Here is a 20,122-nt window from a genome sequence, read left to right as displayed (position 1 = left end):
CTGACCCGTCCGCTGCTCCCCTCAGCAATGTACTTCATCCATTTGCCTATTCTGTTCCCCAATCTGTCTCTGGTGAATCATTTCAGCACCCCTTACCTCTTGAGGTACCTGGTCTGTACCCCAGTTCTGTATGCATAAATAAATAAAATCATTTTAAAAACTGGCAAATCAATAAAATTTGAGGAAAAAAATTTAGAAAAAAAACTTTTAATGAGAAAAAAACAAAAACAAAGGCAAGTATCTGGTGGGAAAAAATAAGTAACATAACACACAGGAAAATTTTTATCAATAACAGGAAAAGAGGGATAAGGATTATAAACGGGATTCTGTGAATTATATATTGTATGGAAAATTTGATTTTTTTCAAGTAAAGAAAATTTTGATGACTAAGAAATTATAACCAAAAAACCACTATGCTCAAAAGTAACTTGTACAGGTCTTTTAATAAAATAAAGAATGAAACTATAAAAATAGCCTATTGACATACTTTTAAAAGTTTTATCTAAACTTGAGTGAAGACAAATACTTTAGTTTTCCTGCATGTACATATAAACAGATAACATAAAACTATCACAACTTTATAAACAGCTATTAATAATCTGGGATAAAGCTGAAATGTCATTCTTAAGAACTTCTGGACTAGAAAACAGTGAATTAATCTAGATACTCAGGTACACACACACTCAAATTTCATAAAGAGCTTTTATGTTTAAGCGTAGATAAGTGCTGAAATGTCACTCTAAGGATCTGGGTAATTCCATATATAAGCAAGGTCTATTTTGGACCTGTCTCTTAAAAGTGGAAAAATAAAGATCCTCCACCCACAAAACTGTCAGACAACAAAGAAATCAAGTGAAGCACCACTGTGAGACTCATAAAAAAAAATTCTAAATTTGAAGAGGAGATAGAGGGATGTTTTCACTGGTACATTTTCAATTATACATCTCTACCAAAAGAGACAACTAAATATAGTCCAGTCAGTGGTGAAACACAAACCTTAATCTAGTGTGTAACCCAAAAGGTTAATGTTAGAAATAGTGGTCAATCCAAAACATTTCAAAGGAGCACACATAGTGCAGAGCCATTTTGAACAAAGCAAGATCTATATGGACAGTTGGGTGAATGATGTTTTTTGATGGTAAACAATACCATACAATAAAAAGGGGTGTGCTGGTAATAAATTTTTTTTCAAATTCATACATAAGTTTACACATCAATTTCTGGGCTAAAGAAATAAGGAGAACTCATTTTCTGTACCTATCTGGGTAGATTCTGTCTCAGGGTTCCTGGACCCCATGGCTGTTTTAGGTTTATGTCAGCAAATGGCACAGTTCAGAAAAAAGAAAAAAAGAAAAAGAAAAAAAAAGGAAAGAAAGCAGTAAATTTTTAGACAAGCAGGTTAACTTGCCAGAATAAAATGTTAGTGGTTCTGAGTTTAGAGATCCATGTGTATTTCTTGCCATTTTAATTGGAATAGAGTTGACAATTTCTGCACTTATTAGGAATATGCAAAGTTTGAAATTCATGCTAATGTAAATGAGTTTCAATGAAATAATATTAACATTCATATTGTGCCTGGAGTATGGCAGTGTCTTCCTTCTCAGGGCTGCCCACAGACCCTTCACAAGATTTAAGTTTCCATTCATCAGACTGGCTCATGTGACAGTTCATCTTCTGGCCCCTAAGTCTTTTCCATTACTCCTTAAGATTCACATCTCTGTATCATTTATCTGAAATCTACTCTCTTATAATCCTAAGTGAATTCAAGACACAGATATTATCCTTCCAACTGCCTGACTTCTCAATTGTTTGACCTCTTCTTCCCAAGAAAATTGTTCTCTGCTCTGTCATCACTCACTTTACTTTATGATCCCTTATCTTTTGGGATGACCAATAACTCCCTCAGACCTTGCCTGCAAGTATCTCAAGCACTACCCCTAAATTTCCAGTGTGCCCCCTCTAGTATCCAACAACAATTCCTTAACCTGTCACTTAATTCCTCTCAAGCGCTCCTCTCTTTGGTGGTTAAAAAGTCAGAGCTCGGCCTTCCCTGATGGCGCAGCGACTAAGAAGCAAAAGCCACTTCTGCATGAGTTCGATCCCCGCCTGCCCCGGAGGTGACCACATGGCGTGGCAGACCTCTCCTGACCCGCCCGCTGCTCCCCTCAGCAGTGTACTTCATTGATCTGCCTGTTCTGCTCCCCACTCTGTCTCTGGTGAAGCCTCTCGCCGCCCCTGAGCCTCTGGCCTGTACCCCAGTTCTGTATGTACAAATAAATAAATCTTTAAAAAAAAAAAAAGAAGTCAGAGCTCACCATTATAATTAATTCCCTGACGAATCTGTCAGTTATTTTATCCTGCTCTTATTCATCATCTCATCATAATCTCCTAGCAAAATCCCATGCCTATGTTCACATAAAGTGAATTTGACTGGGGAATCACACTACCATGTTAACCACCCTCTAGATTCATGATCAAGCCCTTCATACTGCCCAGCAATATACATTTTCCAAATTTGACCTATACCTTCTCATTTCTCTCCAAAATTCCAGTATCTCCTCTTCCATCCTAACTCTGCAACTGACCTTATTTCCCAATTTCTTGTGAAAAACAGAAGCAATCAGAGAGAACCTCATCAAACCCCCACATTTTGATTTGTGCACATGGACACTGTATTCCTTTCTGTTACTAAAATGAACTGCTCATGGTCCTTTAAAGCCAATGGTTCTGCCCATTCATTAGTTCTATTTCTTCTCAGTCACTCAAGGGCTTCACATTCTGGAATTCATATTATCTGCAGCTGTCCTCAAATACATACAACATTCATCTGTCTCCTGGACCATTACCTTTCTTACTTACTTGAACAACAAACATTATGTGGTTTATCTCTGGTATAAACAAGCAAAACTGAAAAACCCACCTACTTCCCCTAGTATCACACCATTCTCTTCTTCCTTTTAGGAAAGATTTTTTGAAAAATTTGTCTGTACTCACTGTCTCCTATTTTTCTCCTCTTCTCTTCCCTTACATACTCAAATTGGAATTTTTATCCAAACCTTCTTTCTAAGGTCACCCAAAACCTCCACAGGGTGCTAGTGTTAAAGATCCAGCTCTGGTCCTCATCTTCCTGGCTGCTCAACAACAGTGTCTGTCTGCCCTGCTGGTCACTCTGTTGTTCAATGTTCTAAGCTTATGATACTGAGGACTTCACAAGAGCCTGGATTTTTCTCCAGAAAGAATAGCAGCTTGAATTCTTCAGTGTCACTGATGTTTTCATTTCTTCTTCTTACCCTTAATCTTGCAATGTTCCAGAGGCTTCAGAACCTTCTTTTATCAATATTATTTTCCTGATAATTTCATACATTTTAAAATATTATCTGTTGATTCTTGATTCTTAAATTTTAGTTTAGGCCTTCCATCTACTAAAGACTTGAATGTGCAATTGCCTAATTAACATTTCCACTTGCACATTTAATAAACATTGTCTCAACTGCTCATATTTCTCTCAACAGTAAATCTTCCTGGAGACTTTCCTATATTAATAAACAAAACAAAAAAATAATTCTTTCAGTTCTCTAGGCTAAAAATCAAGTCATTTTTGACTATCTATATCTCTCATCCACCCTAGTCCATGCCACCATTATATTTCCTGCTTGCCTGTTATAGACTGACATCAAAGAACTTTGTCTTCTAGGTTCCATTTGTGTTCCCCCTGTCTTGACAAAACTACAATCAAATGGCCCCACAAGCTAAGCCAGACTACATTATTATTCTCAAAATTTTCCATGGCTCCCATCTTACAATGTAAGTCCCTCACACAATGATACTTACATTTTCGAGCTCATCCCTAATCGCTTCAGAAACATTGCTGTCTCCTTTGCACATGCTGTTCTAGAAATATTATTCACCCTATTGGCTACACAGTTCCATCCTGTAACTTTGGATTGTTATTCATATGACAATTTCTAAAGGAAGACTTTCCCAACTATCTTCAAAAACTGCAAACTCCTCTTCTGTACTTATAATCTACTTTTCTACTTCATTTTTCTTGTGGCTCTTTTTACAGTATGGCAGGCTATAGTTAAAAATTGCTAAACACTTGCATCAAATCATAGCCAGTTTTGTTTTGTTTTGTTCAAAGGACCCTGAATACATTTATCAGTTCTAGTACCTTGTAGCTACCTAACAAACATGCATCAGATATTAATATACAAACATGCCTCAAGAAAACCAAGAATTATTGTCAGCCCATCCCTTTGTATATTTTAATTTGTTACTCGCTGAGGTTCATGAACAGTCACTTTTTACACTCATCCTGAGTGAAAAATGGAATGTCCTAAGTACAAACACAATGTATTACAAATAATTTCTTACCAAAAGAAGTCACACGTTAAACCAAAGGACTGCCCACAATTTACTACAAGAGAGCTCTCTCCCTATATCTGCCAAACCAGCTGCGTGCCTTTGGGCATGATGGTGACTCTCCTAGCATGGATGGCACACATCTCAGTATCTGTAGGCTTCTTTTCTGACCACTGTGCAGCTCCTGCCCAATAACGAGCCTCAGACACCAAGCTAAAGAACGATGTTTTCCCAACTCCCAACAACCAAACTATTCTCTCCTAAGTGTATTTAAATATAACAGTTTGGTTGCAATTTTAAACCCCAAAGATTTATTGCTTTTATCATGAACTTTCCTACGTCAATTACTGTATCGAGCTACCATTGGTACCATTGGTGGTACGAATGCTCAATTGTTGCCTTGGTTTTAGAATTGGGTGGTGTAATAGGTGTTTGAATATCCTAGTCTGGGGTTACAAGTGGGAGCCTAGTATAAAGTGGGTTCTCCCCACTAGATAGGGCTCCAGCTATTCTATATATAAAACTTCAGATACTAGCCAGTAATCATTACTCCACAACCCTGCCCCAGAATTATTCTATCATGCATACTCTGCCCTACACTACAGTTCTGTGCAACCCCTTACCCAGACCAGTGTTGCTTGATGTAGGTGTTACCCTTAGTTAAAAACTGTAGGGGGGTATCTATATCACAGCTGCTCCTACCTCTGTAAGAGCAGGTAAGATACTCTGTAAGATACTCAGTAAGATACTCTGGTATCTTGAAAAACACAGCTCAATTAAAGTTTTCCTACCACTTTCAGTTAAGCCATTATCCTTTATAAGTATGCAAAAGTATATAGTAGTGCACTGCAGTTGTCTGTGTATCTTTTGGGGATTATTGGTTTTGCTCTGTTGCAACTTACTTGTATGTAAAGGAGGCAATTCCAGCTTCTTTACTCTGATGTCATCTTGTTAGACTCCCAAATATTATCACTTAATCTATTAAAGTTCACTAATACTTAAAAAGTATATTGAATACCAGCCTAATCATTGCCAAATATTTTTGTTGAAAGTGCTGTTGCTTTAAAATCCTACAATCAAAAGAAGTTAATTTTCACTTAAATCATTCTTATTTCTTGTCAGTCAGTAAGTATTTGGATTGAATACAGAAAACTGTCACTTGTTTTGTATCTTTGTATGAAAGGAGTTACAAAATACAACATGAAGCTCTTCTGAACATTGTATTTTATAAGAAGAAAAAAGAGAGGAGGAAAGAAAGAGAGGCCGGATTCTTTTTTCTTTTTTTTTTAATAATATTTTTAAAATGTATATCTTTTACGTCATTGTGTATTCCCATAAAGTTCCCACCACCAGTTAACCCATGAGCCATCACAATAGTCTCTTGTGCTCTTCTCTCCCATTTTGACCCCTTTTCCTCCTCCTTGCTCTTATTTATGGTTACTGCTAGTTCTGTTTTATTATTATTGTTGTTGTTGTTGTTATTATTTTCCTAATCCCTTATTTGGTTCCCCTATATTCCTCCCGTAAATGAAGCTATTCAATATTTTTCTTTTTTCTTCTGGCTTATTTCACTGAGCATAATCCTTTCAAGCTCCATCCATGTTGATGTAAATGGAAGGAAGTATTATTTTTTACTTTAGTGCAACTGTGTGTGAATGTACTCATAATACACACACACACACACACACACACACACTAAAATAGCAACCACATTCAAAATTCACCCAACTACAATTATAGAATTCCTAATCACAAATTTACATAATGTATTCTACTACTTGATTTATCTCAGTGATATAAATCTGCTACTTAAAGCAAAGAAGACATTGTGAGCTTACCCAGTTTAAAACTGAATACAAACCCAGAAGAAAAGTAAAATAACAGAAAATCACTAGTGACAATGAGATGAGATCAGGTGGATTAGGAGAAGCACTTAGCATAAGCTGCCCACAATTACATGCTAATGAATGAACTGTATTTTACCATATCAATAAAAAATTAACAATAACATTATTTACATACTATACTTCCCTCATGAATGTGTGGATTTCATAGGCTCAAAACCATTGTTACTCTCAAATATCTGATGGCTTTTTAAAAATTAGGTAACAATGAGGGGATGAAACTTTACAGCTATAAAAACAATTCTGAAATCTATTATGAATGTTATAATAATTATGGATTTATTTTTACCCACATCCACTAAATGTAACTTAAGCCTTTTTCAATCTAATCAGTCAATATATTGTAGAACTCAGCCTTCAGCTTCATATGATTTAATTTTCCTTTCCTTCTTGCAACCTTATAATTATGCGCTCTGGGTTTACTGTAACTAATATTAGTGGTTTTCTACACATGCTCACAAACTAAAGGAACAGACAAAAAAGGTTTTTGATCACCTAATCAGTACCCTTAGGAGAAAGAAAAAATTGCTAATATGGAAACAAAAATCTTTCTTTTTCTGTTTTTCAACATGGGTTGAAACAAATTCCTTGTGTGGTTTTAATTACAACCTAATACTTCATAAACATTTTTTAACAGACAATTCAAAATAAAGTACCTATTGTGAATAGCTCAGTAGTTCCCAATTCTGTGATGGCACCAACCTTTATAATCCAGTCCATGGTCTCTAACACTGGTCAACTCTGAATTCAAATAGACCAGCAACAAAACTATGGTTCTTTTTACAATAACTTGGAACTGCTTATGAGTTGTTTTTGTTAATTCCTTAGTGACAATGGGCTTATTATTTGGCTACTAACGAAAATTATTTTCAGTTATCAAAATTTTGTTCTAATTAATTTTTTTTCTTTGTTACCCAGAAGCCTGACTATAAACAAATCTAAAGTTAACATAAGCATCCTCTGCTATTTAAAAATTTGCAAGTGTCTAAAATATATGGGATTTCCAGGATTGCGTAAATAGGTAACTTAGGCCACAAGGAGAAAACTAACTTGCTGTGAATGCACAAAATCCTACAAAATTCCATTTCTGCTCCCTGCCACCCATTTCTGACATTTCCATCTTGTTATTTAGCTGATCAATTCTGTTAGTAACTCAATACAACAATAAGCTTTTTAATTATGTTTCATAAGGACAAAGAGAAAAAGAGATCGGGGCTGCTGACTTTTATCCCAATATTCTTCTCGTGGAATAATACATTAGTCAAACCAGAAAAAGTAACTTCTAAGTTTCTCACATATAGTGATGATTCTGATTCTTATATAAAATCTGCACTGAAAAATCAAATTTGGCAAAGAGAGGGACTGACAAAGTGGTGACAGTGAAGACACCAGGCCACCTCCTCCATTATAATCATAACTATTATAAAGTACAGTGAGCAAAGTCAATAAGCCACCCCCCCCCAAAAAAAAATAAATGACTAAGCATACCTCAGCTTAGCAATTGAGTAGCATATGCAGCAATACTGGGGCAGTGCAACAGGACAGGGTAGCTGCTGTAAGGAGATAGATAAGGAGTCCACCTACAGTTGTTGAATCAAGGGATACGAAAGCCACCCGAGAACATTGAAGTTTGGACACTGGCTGGATATGAAAGGGTACACAAAGGAGGCATCCAGACCAGAGAATGAACTAAAGAGTAGATGTGCAAAGGGATGACTCAAATGGCCAGGGCTGAGAGCTCAGGAGCTACAGTGGGGGGAAAAAAAGGAAAATTACTGAGTTCTGCAGCTACACCCAACTATGAAATATAACCACAAGCTTCCTGTTAGAACACCTACCACAGAGGTAAGAAAAACCCCAGCAAGTAGCAAGCACTTGCAGAGAAGAAAGAAACAATAACCCTGGCTTATTTAATACTAAATTTTCACCCCAAGGATGTAGCAAGTTACCAAATTTTCATGCGATGTATGAACACATTTGGTCTCTACACATGGACAATGCTAGTTTCCAGTAACAAGCTAATCTATCACCTGATATTGCCACATCTCTATCATCTAATAGGTATTAAAGTCACATTCTGAGAACAGTTAAGACAGACAGTGTTTTACAAATTATCTTATTTTCCTCTTATTTGTCACAAGTATTAAAATTCCTGTTTTCAACAAATGTTCTTAGCGGTGATCTTCAGCTAGGAACTACAAGTGGTAAACTTTTTGTTTGGCAAAACTCTGAGCCTGAGAACAACTTTTGCCTGAACTGGTGGGGAGAACCAGTTCATCATATCATCCTGTTTCTCCAGACAGACAAAACTATGACTTGCAAATCAAGGCTATGATATTCAAAATATCCACCTTATCCTTAATCAGGATAAAAAGCAATATGAATGCTTACACTAACCAGAGTTTAAACACCTGAATATTAACAATAGGAGAAGTACCTCTATGTAAGGTTCTATACTGGAAAAGTAAAGAGAAAATTTTCCTGATTTGTGACCCTGTCTCAAGGATAATCCACACACAGCACTGCATCTAGTGTTCAAAACAGATGGGCAACTTAAGAGCTTGGACTATAATAAAAATACATATGACACTGGATGGCATGCCTGTGGTGTCCCAACATTAAACTCTGGTACCTGAACTCAGTAGGAAGAAGGAATATTTGATGCTTACAGGAAGTAAGATTTTAGACCCAATACCCCTTACAAATTTTCCACAACATTCGCGGAGTTTACATAGGCATCCCATATCACTGAGAAGAAATACATGATTTATCTTGTAACACTGTGATCTTCCATGAGATATATTTCACTTATAGGGTGAAAATAATGAAAAATAAGGTATTACTGTTCAATAAATTTGCATAATATTTATACACAGTTTAAAGTGAAAATATGAGAACAGCATTCACGTATTGAATCATAAACAATCTGTCATCAAAGATATTGGCTTATTCACCATTTCTGGATCTTTTTGTATCCAGCTACTTTTCTTACCCTACTGCTGCACAAGCTTGAAAGTTGACTCATATATGTTAATGCCTAAACTTAACAGTTTTTACTTAACATTCATTTACATCAAGAAATCTCTTGGTTATGTCAAAAATAACTTTGTCTCTGGAATTTAGTCAGTATCCCCTCCATTTGCAACAATTTTATCTCTCCTTTCTGTCTCCTTCACAAAGTACTATTTTCCCAAACATACAGAAAAGACACGCCCTCTAAGGGATATAACCTTCAATTCTTTTCTCCTCTTTCAAGATATCATAACCCACCTACTCCCCACCCCCAAATATTCTCCTGGTTAAACATTGGCTTAGCTGCTGGAAATATAATAATGGAAGAAAGGTAACAAAATCTCTGCTTTCTATACGTATAAGCCTTACTAAAGATACACACTATTAATCAAATATACCTAGAAAAATTCAAGAAGTGCTAAAAAGAAACATAAAGCCTACTATAAGGGTAGGAAAAGAAGTTAAAACTTTAGGTAGGATGATTAGGAAAGACCACTTTGAAGAGACAACACACAACAATGTTATCAACTAGATCATCCATTCATGCAGATGCAGCAACTTATGAGGACAAGACCAGAATATCAATTTCCTTTTCAAGCTCCAATTCTGTATAAACAACTGACTCTTTACTCCAACAAACGCTTTTATACCAACAAGGTTAAAATAAATCTCATTCTCTTTATATGACTATTTTCCATAAATGGTATTCTTAGAATCTTTTATTAGTATGCAATTCGACATTCCTAAGAATCAAAACTCAAGTAATTTTAAATGCTTCTTTTACCATACCATCCTCAACTAGTAATCAAGTCTCAGATACTATGAGGGTATCTGTGCCTGATTTTCCTTTCTATTCATTCTGGTTTTGCTTCTCTAATTTCCATGACCTTCAAATTAGCAGCTATACTTCCATAGTCTCCCCTCCACACCAAACAATCTATCCTAGTATACACCCTATTGCCAAAACTCTATATTGTTCTCCACTACTTTATATTCTATTTTTTCACTTGGATTAAACCATTCTCCTTAATATAAACCTGTCCAGTTATTAGATCATATAATTAGCTGTTCATGAAACAAGCCCAAGATTTTTCTTACAGAAGTCACCTCTTCATTCACTACTTTTTTTCTGGTCTATTTTATATAATACCTTTCACTCTGCATCTAGTGAATTTCTCCACCTTTTCTATTCTACCATAGTAGAAACTTAATTATTAAATTTTAATAAAACACAAAAAATGTTACAGTTTATCAAGCATGCTCACAGAACAAATGTCCATTAATCCATTAACCAACTAGAAAACTCTAACATTACTAATACTGAAAGGAACCCCTAGATTCTATCTCCCAGAGGATATCATTATCTTAAACTACTTTTCAATAACTTCTCAATCTCCTTTACATTTATTTCATCATATGTCATATGTAATTAGATACTTTTGGTTTTGCAAACTTATATTAATGGTGACATATTAACTGCAGTTCTTTGCAAATGACATTCTTTACCTTAATATTACAATTTTTTTGAAGATGTATTTATTTATGTATATAGTACTGGGGTACAAGCCAGAGGTGTAGGGGCAGTAAGAGGATCCACAGAGACAGAGTGGGGAGCAGAACAGACAGATTGATAAAAGTACACTGCTGAGGGGAGCAGCAGTCGAAACAGGAGAAGTCTGCTAGGCCATGTGGGTCTCCTCCCTGGCTTGCAATTGAACTTGTGCTGAAGCCACTACATCCAGCTTCATTCATTGTGCTGCGCTTTAACATACTGTGCCACCAGGGAGAGTCCTAATACTGTAATTTTAATGTTCACCAATACGATGTTTGACATTGTAGTGCATTCATTTTCATAACCACATAGCATTTTCCTGTTGATGAACATTAGAGTTGCTTCCATTTTGTTTTTTTCCTGTTAGGAAAAACAACTGCTATTTACAATAATCAAGGTATGGAAACAACCTAAGTGCCCAATGATAGATGGGTGATAAGATGTGGTATATATACACAATGGAATACTACATTGCTATTAAAAGAGAAACAGAGAGAGAGAGAGAGGTGAAATCTGGCCATTTGTGATTATATGGATAGAACTGAAGGTATTATGCTGAGTGAAATAAGTCAGAAGAAAGCCAAATACTAGATGTTGCAATCATGTGGAATATAAAGCAACAAAACAAAGGAACAGACAAAGCTAAACAAACAAACAAAAAAAAACTAGAATCTTACTGAAGAATTGAGGTTACAAGAGGGGGCGGGTGAGTGTGAAAAACAAAGGGGGTTGGGAAACCATGGACTATGATACAAGATTTTGGGTACTTTGGTGGTAGGCATGGTGTGGTAATATACATTGGAAAACAGGTGAATCTGTACACTTAAAACACATACAGAGTTGTAAGAAATGCTATACAAATAAAAAATAAGCAAAAAGGGGAAAAAGCAGTGCTGTCCATATGCTCATGCATGTTACCTGTCATATGTGTACATACCTAGGATTAAAATTCCTGGGTTAAGGGGTATGTACATGTTCTACTTTTTACAATAATGACAAATTTCCAAAATGATTATACCTATTTAAAAACATTAATATCAAAACATACATATTTCATATTTTGAATATGTAAAGTGTCTAGTAATCTGTCCAAAGTTTCTGCTGCCATATATACTTTTTCTTCCTAATTCTCATTTATGTGTGTTTTATTTTGGATTCATATTTAAGCACTTCCTTTAGATTTGAACTTAAAGATTATTCCCACAGAAAAATTTTTCACTTACTTCTTTTAAGTCCCTGTGCATTTCATATATGTAAGACCATCTTCAATGAAAATTCTCACTTATTCATTTTGAAACTGTGATTTTTACCATCAATATTTTATCCAGCATTAGTGGATTACTTGCAGTCAAAGGTTTACCAATTCTACAGATCAGAAAGTTTCTGAATAGAAATTACTATTTCCTGAAATTTAGTATGGGACTTATATCAGTATACACACACACACACGTACACACCCTGATAATCAGTATATATATATATATATATATATATATATATATATATATTTGATGAAAAAAAGGCAAATGCAGGGTATATATACCTTATTAGAATGGCAACTTCTTCATAATAACACTTTTCTTTACTTGCAAATCTCTCACACTAGCAAACAATGTACCTCATACATACATAGCTTTTAGCTAACACTTGTTTAAAAAGTTGGTGTTTAAAGTTCTTAAGAATAAAAGCCTATGATCCAAGAATTAGCTAAGAATAAAACTTATGGGGATGCCTAATTTTTGTTTTCCCTATTTAGAAATTTGGACAGGTGAGTACAACAAGCTAAAGTATTAGTGTTTATAGCAATGAAGGAGAAATTTCTTACACTTTTTAATAGGTAAGTAAACTCTCCTAGGAGTCCCAGAAGCTTCAGAGATCTATACAGGGGGGGTAAATGTGTTTGATAAAGATGTGTGTGTTTGTGTGTGTATACACATGCATATATATACATATACATATATGTATAGATATACATACATAATAAATATGGAGAGAAATTTTTAAAATACACTGATAAAGAGAACATGTTTGAATTTTCTAAATTATAGTGAAATTCACAAAACAAAGCTCATGATCTCAGATAAGAGATTAAAGCTTGTAAGATAATTGTCATAAATAATCAGAATATTAAAAGAATCTGGTCATAATAAAAAGTTTATTGAATATAAATTCTCAGTTTGACAACAAAAAAATCATAAAATCAGACTTCCTTTGCCTTCAATTCTTAATGGTATATCTGCATTTGACAGTAAAATTACGATGTCAATAACAATTTAAGAATATTACCCAAGGGAAAGAATGTAGAGCAATCATATTCTGTAAATACATATAGAATTTCTTAAAGATAGTCACATAGATTATATATTGATAATACTAATATGACTTAGAAATTGGAATAGAAGAAAAGGGAAATAAGACATTTACAGATAACATGTTATAAACCTATACATAGTAGTAAGCAGAACCAACTAAAAATTTACTGTGACATTACTTGTTGAGAACTGAACACCAAACTATAATGCCACCCTGATGTTCACATACCACACGTACAGCCACAGTTTACATGAAAAAAGAATAATTCATGAAACCATGTTCAGTCAAAAATAACCATGAATAGGAAAGGTCACATCTGAATCACTGTAAGAACTTTTATGCGTGTGTATAATTATTTAAATAGCACAACTAAAAAAGAAATCTATTTATTCCTTTTCCCTACTTAAATAAGCATTTAGTCTATAATCAGCTGGTAAGCATGAAGTATTATTAAGGCACTCTTTTTATAGTACCAATTTTTATGGGTATTACATGTTATACACGAACTAGTATTTTTTTTAAAATGCACAAATTCATAATTCTCTTTTATGGTTCCTGCATTAAGCTGAATCAAAGCTCTGGATCTTGGCATAATTGTAATCCAAATGGAAACAAAAACATTTCAAACTTCAATATATCTTTTAATTTTACTCTATTCATTCTATCACATAAAAGTCTCATTTGTCAAAAATAGATTTTTAAAGAATCCTATATTTAAAATAATTTCATTCTTGTTTCAAATTTCAAAAGAATAAGAAAACAATCTTTACTTTAATAAGCCACTGAGTGTTCTAGAAGAAAACAAACTATTTGATCATTCGTGTAAATTGTTTTTAAAATCCTTTCATACTCAGGAAGATCAGATTGTTATTACTATGACATTTCAAAATCTTTTAGTAAGATGATTTTTATCATTGATAAAAACTAAACATCAGTTTAAAAAATCATCAAAAAAAAAAAAAAAAACCAGGATCATGATCAAAAACTATGAGCAGAGGTTCCTTGCTTCACTCTCGAGCAGAGGGACACTACACAAAAAGAGTATAATATCTTGGGTCCAGACTGATGGGGTCATGCCTTCCACCTCAAAGGCCAGCACAATCTGCACAAGTGACACCGAGGACTGAATAGGGGGAATGAAAACCGAGGCATGCACCCTTGAACCAGGCATAACTCATAGAATTAGATGTTCCAACAGGTTGGATTCTCAGTAAGTAAACAATAGAAAAGGCACTCTACATGGCATTCTCCCACTCCAACCGTCATCCCACATACCTGGTACTGAATGCATGAAATGCACTGCCGGGAGACAGAGCATATCTGTGAAACTTATATCTGGGAACCTACATAGGAGGGATATTGGCAGTACCACAAACATGAGCCAACAATATATACAAAATGTTCAGATGGTAGCTAGATTTGTCAAGCACCTTCATGATTCTGTTGACATAGCACAAACACAAACAGGTCTCAGTATGACAGAACCCAACAAAAACAAGTAAACTTAAATAAAACATAACTTCCGCTAACTTAGTATTAGAAATTTGGAGTCAGGCTACAAGAAATAAATGGAATCCAAGCAGGAAAATTAGAGAAACTATCATATTTGAAGATAAGATATCATATATAGAAAATCTTAAAAACCCCTTCCAAAAGTTATCAGAATTAATAAATGAATACAGCCAAGTGGGAAGCTACAAAAGTGCAAACAAAATCAATAGCTTTTCTATATATACAACAAACAAGAAATAGAATAAATTAAGAAAATGACTCTATTTATGGCTACCTCAAAGAAAAGAAGCAAATAACTCAGAATCAACCAAACAGGACATAAAAGACTTATACAAAGAGACTAAAAATGTTATAAAAGGACTTAGATAGTAACGTAAGGAGAAAGAGAATATTCCATGTTCATGGATGGCAGAATTAATAAAATCAAAAAGACTGTATTGCCTAAAATGATCTATACAATTAAGGCAATTGTACAGATCCCAGCAACAATTCTTAAAGAAACTGGACAAAGATGTTGAAATTTATATGGAGCCAAACTGCAAACTTTACATGGCCTTAAATTGCAAAAGCAACCCAAAGAAAAAGAAGAGAAATACAAGCCTCACATTACTTGAGTTCAAACTTAAAGAATACATAAAGATAGATGGACCATGGGAAAGAAATAAAACCAAACCCAGAAATAAAACCAGGCGTATGCCAAACCTAATCTGTGAAAAAACATCTATAACCATGAAATGGAAAAAGACAATTTCTTTAATAAATGGTTCTAGGAAAACTGGAAAGACATGTTTAAGAGAATAAACTGGGATATTCATCAACACCATACACAAAAATAAACTCCTAATGGTATAAAGATTTATATACATCATCATTCATGAATGGATACAAATGTGTTATATATGTGCGCTAGAACTGTTAAGCTATCAAAAAAAAAAACATAAGATGAAGTCCTGCTATTTGTAGCAATACAGATAAGTGTAGAGGAATTATCTTAGTAACAAAAACTGGCTTCATTCATACATAGTATGCAAACAAAAAGATGAACTAAATAAGACAAAAATAATTTTTACTGTAAAATCTATTAGTGGATACCAGATGGGAGTGGAGGACAACGGTACAATGAAAGACTGATTTGGACTATTAGCAGTGAACTTTACCTAGTATATACACATGTCAGTTCTTAACAGTGAATAGCTGAAACTTATTTAATGTTAAAATAAAATGTTACTTCAATACAGATAAATTGATTAACTATAAAATCAACAATTTGTAAACCACTGACCCCCAAAATGGAGAGATGGTCACACACAAAATCACTAGTTGCTATAATAGAAACCAATAGGCAGAAAACTACACAATTATGCTAGGGCAAACAAAACAAAACAGAATTGTAACTGAATTATTTCTAAAGTCCCAGTATAGACAAGTTTGCGCGTTAAAAACTAGCAAGGGGGAAGGGAAAGCAGGGGAAGGAAAAAGACACTTTTATAAGTTTTACCTCTTGGTATTCTATCAGATATTAACAGTGAAAACTGGAGAAAAATACTTCCACCAAGGGCAGGGACAAAGGAACCATTTTCAAATATAACAGAGCGTTTGTTCTTAGTAACGAGGCCCAATTTCAAGAGAAACGTTTACCAGATCCTATCCTGCTGGAGTTTTAACAGTCTAACCAAATTGGGACATATTCAATTCCTGTTAGCTCCAACTTTCCACATACGGTTGGGAGTGAAAATCAAACAAACACTTGTGAAATTCACAGCCCAGAGGCACAGTCTCACTAAAAGACCAAGACCTTATCACAGGAATATAGAATGCTTCTCACCACCACATAACGAACGCTGATTTACCACAGTTCCTTTTACCAGTAATCATGTTCAGCTGTCAAGAAAAATTACAAGACAAGCCAAAAGGCAACAACACAGTTGGAAGAAATAGAGTAAGCATCAAATCCAAATTCAGGTATTACAGAGATATTGGAATTATCAGACAGTGAATTTAAGACAACTATGATTAATACACTAAGGATTCTAGTAGACAAAGTAGACAATATAAAATAATGGATAAGGTACAGAGACTTGGAAAGTTTAATAATAAAAATAATGCTAGAGATCAAACACACTGTAACAGAATCATATGTTATATGCTCATTAACAGGTTGAACATGGCTAAGGAAAGAATTTCTGCGGCTGAGAATATCTCTAAAGAGTTTTCTAAAACTGGAAAAGCAAAGAAAAAGACTGGAATTAAAAAACAGAATAGACTATCCAAGAAATGTATCACATAAACATCATGGGAATAACAAAAGGGAAGGAGAGAAAGGAGCAAAAGAAATATATATTTTTTAAAGATTTATTTATGCATACAAGAACTGGGATGTAGGTGAGAAGGTCAGGAGAGTGAGAGAAATTCACCAGAAACAGAGTAAGGAACGGAACAGGAAGATCTACTGAAATACACAGCTGGGGGGAGCAGTAGGTGAGACAGGAGAGGTCTGCTGTGCCATGTGGGTAACTCCCTGGCTAGGGATCAAACTCATGTCACAGTAGCTAGTGATGTCTTGATAGCTCTGAGACCTTAACCCCTATGCTACCAAGAGAAGCCCACAAAAGAAATATTTTAAGCACTAATTGAGTTTCTAATGTCAGACACCAAAAACATATCCCACAACCTCAGGGAACACTGGGTGAGAAAAACTTAAAAAATAAAAATGGCAAATAAAAAGCTAAAGTATAAAAAATCAAAAGATGAAGAAACAAAATTGAAAGATGACAAGGGAAAGAAAAGTACATCTTACCCACAGAGGGACAGGGTAAGAAGTGTGTCTGCCTTTACCCAAAATGATGGAGACAGTAAAGTGAACTATTTAGTGGAAAGGAAAAAAACATGAACCATGAATCTCTAATATAAGAAGCTGCTTTGCAAAAGTGAAAATAAAATACAAAATTTTTCAAATAGACATTAGAAATCTACTGTCAGTAGACCTGCCTTTTAAGAAAGGTTAACAGGCCCTCCCTGGTGGCACAGCAGGTTAAAGCACAGCACTAAGAAGCTAAAGCCACTTCCACATGAGTTCGATCCCCGCCTGCAGACCTCTCCTGACCTGCCTGCTGCTCCCCTCAGCAACGTACTTCATTGATCTACCTGTTCTGCTCCCCGCTCTGTCTCTGGTGAAGCCTCTCGCCACCCCTGCACCTCTGGCCTGTACCCCAGTTCTGTATGAATAAATAAATAAATCTTTAAGAAAAAAAAAGAAAGAAAGAAAGAAAGGTTAAGAGAAATTCCTCAGAAAAGGAAATTGATATAAACTATAAAAGTAGGCTAACTAAAAAGAATATAAGAGAAAGAATAATTGAAAAGTGAATATAAACTTCTATTTTTCTTATTCTTAATTGGTTTAAATTTTTTTCAAAATAAGGGCAAACAATGTATTTGATTTTGTGCACAAATGTATGTGTGTGTGTATGCTTAGGTATGTTTGAAATGAATGGCAGCTATGATATAAAGGATGAGATGGAAGAATTACAAATATCTGGGCCCTCCCTGGTGGCGCAGCGGGTTAAAGCACTGCATTAAGAAACTTAAGCCACTTCCGCATGAGTTCGATCCCCACCTGCCCCAGAGGAGATCCACATGGCATGGCAGGCCTCTCCTGACCTGCCCACTGCTCCCCTCAGCAGTGTACTTCATCAGTCAGCCTGTTCTGCTCCCCACTGTGTCCCTGGTGAATCCTCTCACCCTCCGCATTCTGGCCTGTACCCCAGTTCTGTATGAATAAATAAATAAATCTTTAAAAAAAAAAGAAGAAAGAAATATCTGCTATTATATCTGCCCTACTATTGAGGCAGTATAATATTAGAAAGTGAACTCAGATTAGTTCTAAAGATATTGGAAACTCTAAGGCAACCACTAAAAACGTTCTGCAAAAATGTGGCCCTCCCTGGTGGTGCAGCGGGTTAAAGCACAGCACTAAGAAGCTAAAGCCACTTCAATGTGAGTTTGATCCTCACCCCACAGGTGATCCACATGGCCAGCAGACCTCTCCTGACCAGCCCACTGCTCCCCTCAGAAGTATACTCCATCGATCTGCCTGTTCTGCTCCCCACTCTGTCTCTGGTGAATCCTCTCACCCCCACCCACTGCACCTTTGGCCTGTACCCCAGTTCTGTATGAATAAAACTTAAAAAAAAAGTTATGCAAAAAGATACAGTTGATATATTACAAAACAAGAAAAATGACATTGGATAAAATATACTCATTAATTATAGAGAAGTAAGCATTCATAAATGGGAAAATAGATAAAAGTAACAGACAACCTCAACCTCAGTAAGGGAATAAATAAAATTATGGAATTCTAGAACATCCAGAGATAGATAGATTGATAGATAGGTAGATAGATAGATAGATAGACAGATAGATAGACAGACAGGTTCTATGAAAATTTTCCTGAGGGTTTATAAGAAAATTTTCACTTTCCAATTCCATTTCCAAATACTTTAAAAAGAACTTCATGTTTACGGGTTGAATACTATAGAGTATTCACAGAATTAGCATACAAAGATTTAAAAAACACCCCATGTCTAATGGTTTTATTTTTTGTTCATGTTTGTTGAAAAAACAGTTTAATTAGTTCACTATTCAGTGAATCAGACACCATTGAACTCAGGAAAAGGAATTGAGTTTAGGAACTCCTTAGTAAGTTTCCAAATCTGGGAGAGGTAGGGCTATCTAGAGAGTCTGTGGCTTTTAGATTCAGTGAAGTGTGCAGGTCATTTTCAACAAATTATTTTTTTTCGGAAATTTCTTTTTTTTGTTACTTCCCCCCTTCCCCTCGTGCTCCCAGGTTAACAACTCCCAAGCATCTAGTTTTCACCTCCTACTCTTCCTTTCTACTCATGCTATGAGAATGCACGTAATATAATTGGCCATCTAGTTATAGCAAATTATAAAATGTATGCATGTTGCTAAGTCTAGAATTTGGTTTCCATTAAAAATAGCATTCAACAATGATAACTGTTAAAACAAAGAATAGTAAAACCTCAGGCTGATTTTAAGTTATGCAAGAATCTAGTCCTCATCATACCTATTCCCATTATCATGTCTACTCATGCTCTTCTTTTCTTTCCTCACCCCTTCTTGGGGGCAGTTCTATGATTATCCATGAACACTTATAGGGTGATTTTTTTTTTCTACACTTTTGTCTGTGCTATCCTCATCACATACTAATCACATTATTATATCCTATCTTAAGTCTTTGAGTGAAGATGACCCCCAGGTTAATTCTGTGATACTTTTCCTAATTAATATAATCACAATTATTACTGTAATTTTTATCTATGCTGCATATTTCTTAGACAACTTATTAAGTCTTTACATAGTGTTAAGGTCAATGATGGAAAAGTAAATAAATGTCAAATAGTTGTATGCCAAAGTAACATTATATAGTATAACTGCTAGGCTAAACTAT

At 35.0% G+C, this 20,122-nt stretch overlaps 1 protein-coding gene across 4 annotated transcripts in view; it reads right to left on the bottom strand.

Annotated features, from left to right (window-relative positions):
• Positions 1-20,122, bottom strand: part of TASP1 (taspase, threonine aspartase, 1) — a 199,315-nt gene that overhangs the window by 58,908 nt on the left and 120,285 nt on the right. The window lies entirely within an intron of this gene.

Source organism: Condylura cristata, unplaced genomic scaffold, assembly GCF_000260355.1.
Source record: "Condylura cristata isolate star-nosed mole 26May11 unplaced genomic scaffold, ConCri1.0 scaffold00022, whole genome shotgun sequence".
NCBI classification, from domain to species: domain Eukaryota; kingdom Metazoa; phylum Chordata; class Mammalia; order Eulipotyphla; family Talpidae; genus Condylura; species Condylura cristata.
The sequence above is the reverse complement of the archived record's forward strand: the minus strand, read 5'-3'. Positions and strand labels throughout refer to the sequence as shown.